Genomic DNA, 2,500 nt, shown 5'->3' on the forward strand with positions numbered 1-2,500 from the left:
TTCTCGGTATTTTGTTAATGAAATAAGGCAAAATCACGAAAAATCTCAGAATTCTTGACAATTACTGTGGTTGGTGCAATAGCGCAAAATTCAAATAAAAACTTCAAAATTCTTGGAGTATTTGTGGTATAATGAGACAAAATTTATAAGAACTCTCAAAATTCTTGGAATTTTTGTGGTGTGTTAAGGCATTTTTAGAACAAGTAAGGAAAAATTTTTCATAAAAATGCTCAAAATTCTTGGCATTTTTGTGATGTGTCAAGGCATTTTTAGAATAGTAAGGAAAAAATTTTCATAAATATTCTCAAAATTCTTGGCATTTTTAGAATAGCATTTCCTTGAATTTAAAGTATTTCGTGAGGTACATCTAAAAGGATAAAGAAAAAAACGAAAAATATGAATAAATAAAATGCTCACACGCTCTTCTCCATAATGGTCCCTTGTAAATTCACCTCTCAACATTACCATAAAAAGATAGATAGCACATAGGCCGTTAAACATCTCTTTAAAGGAGCGAATGAAAAAAGGGGTGTGAAAAATCCCTACTCCTGTGTACTCCCTCTCCCTAGATACTCCCCACTCCTATCTACTCCCTCTCCCTATCTACTCCTTCATCCCCCCACCCCCCCCCCTTCCCCAAAGTAAGGCTTTGAGGAAGAGAAAAAAAAATTTTAAAAAAGTAAAATTGTGAAGGATCTACCACAAGCTTCTTCGTTCCCAGCACTTTCCTCCTCCCTCCCCCTTTCCCTCTCCTCCTCCCCCTCCCCTCCCCTCTCCCCCAACCCCCGGGTGCCATATAATCTCAAGAAGTCCGTCTCTATCTCTGCGTAGTCTCGCTGTAATCTTTATGGATGCCTCAGACACGCTAGATTATTTTACACACATTTTGCAGCCCTAACCGACCGAGCTACGCCAGAAGGGGTTGGATGGGGGGAGGGAGTAGGAGGAAGAGCAGGGAGGGAGGGAGGGGGGGGGGTACAGGCTCACACTAAAAATTTTCACCAGATAATGAGATTTTTCGTCACATTTCGGTCACGGGCGGATCATAACCTATCTGGTTGAGAGGTGTTGGGGGTTAGGAGAGGGGGTGGTAGCCAAAATATTAATTTTTCTCTCCTCCGCGTTTTAGAGAGAGACAGACAGACAGACAGACATAGAGAGAGAGAGAGAGAGAGAGAGAGAGAGAGAGAGAGAGAGAGAGAGAGAGAGAGAAAAGGGCAAAAATCAAATGAGCTCCTTAGTGAAAAGAAATAATAACTAAGACAGAAAAAGAGAGAGAGAGAGAGAGAGAGAGAGAGAGAGAGAGAGAGACGGACAGACAGATACTTTTTTTCTTTTAAAAAGGGGCTGGATTTTCTGTATAGGTCTAAAAAATGATGGGGAAGGAGGTGCCCCAAAATACTAATTTTTCTGTCCTCCACGCGTTTTAGAGAGAGAGAGAGAGAGAGAGAGAGGGAGAGGGAGGGAGAGAGAGAGGCTTTTTCTTATTAAAAGTAAGAAAAGGGTTCTCTGTATAGGTCTAAAAAAAAAAAAAACTCCCGCTGTGAATTGGATTAAGACCCGGGAATGACTGGGGGCATGTTAAGTAGTTCTGTTGCTAAAAAATAAAAAAAATACTAAAAAAAAAAAGATTACCATTAAAAGGTGAGGAAAAATTACGAAAACTCAGAAAAGAACTTTTGCTTTTTTTTCCAAGAGATAAGGAAAGAGGTTCTCTGGAGTCCATGTTTTGAAAAATAAAATGGAAGAAGAACGCTGTCTGATAGCGGATGGGTCTAACCACCCCATTTTTATTCTTGGATGTACTCTCTCTCTCTCTCTCTCTCTCTCTCTTACCTGTTACCTTCTTCTCTCGATGAACACCTCTCTCTCTCTCTCTCTCTCTCTCTCTCTCTCTCTCTTCTGATACTTCCTGTTGTTACTTTTAAATGAACACCATATTCTTTGGAAGTTTGAATTTCAAGCCAATGGCCCCTGTGGGCCTGTTCCATATGAATAGGGTCCACCTTCTGAATAGTAATAATAATAATCTCTCTCTCTCTCTCTCTCTCTCTCTCTCTCTCTCTCTCTCTCTCTCTCTCTCTCTCTCTCTCTGTGCAACTGCGGAGAGATTTTTGTCATTCAACAGGCAGCGAAGAAATCGCGTAATTCATCTTTCTTGAAAATATTTTTCTTAAGTATTGTTAAAATATTTGAGACACTTCCGGTAAACTGATCCCATACCTGGCCCTCTAAATCCTGTAAACTGACCCCACCTTAATTAGCACAACAGCCCAGGTAATTACCAGGTGATAAGGACCTCAAATTTAAAGGTAAACTTAACCTGCCCCGTCTGCGCATGCGCAGTAGTCAAACGGTCATTTGTTGCGTAAGTGAATGTTCTCTATGTTTCCGTAACCTTAGATAGTTCGTTAAAAAATAACGAAAAATAAATAGAGAATGATTTTGGCTAAGGGATGCTTAGTTTTTATTAATCTTTTTTCATTATTGTTGTTATAAC

The 2,500-nt window shown here is 39.8% G+C and overlaps 1 long non-coding RNA gene across 1 annotated transcript in view; it reads left to right on the forward strand.

The window, feature by feature from the left end:
• LOC136849888 (uncharacterized) overlaps nucleotides 1-2,500 on the forward strand; it is a 130,903-nt gene that overhangs the window by 45,940 nt on the left and 82,463 nt on the right. The gene's annotated exons all lie outside the window — the stretch shown is intronic.

The sequence above is a fragment of the Macrobrachium rosenbergii genome, chromosome 21, assembly GCF_040412425.1.
Source record: "Macrobrachium rosenbergii isolate ZJJX-2024 chromosome 21, ASM4041242v1, whole genome shotgun sequence".
In the NCBI taxonomy this organism is placed as follows: Eukaryota; Metazoa; Arthropoda; class Malacostraca; order Decapoda; family Palaemonidae; genus Macrobrachium; species Macrobrachium rosenbergii.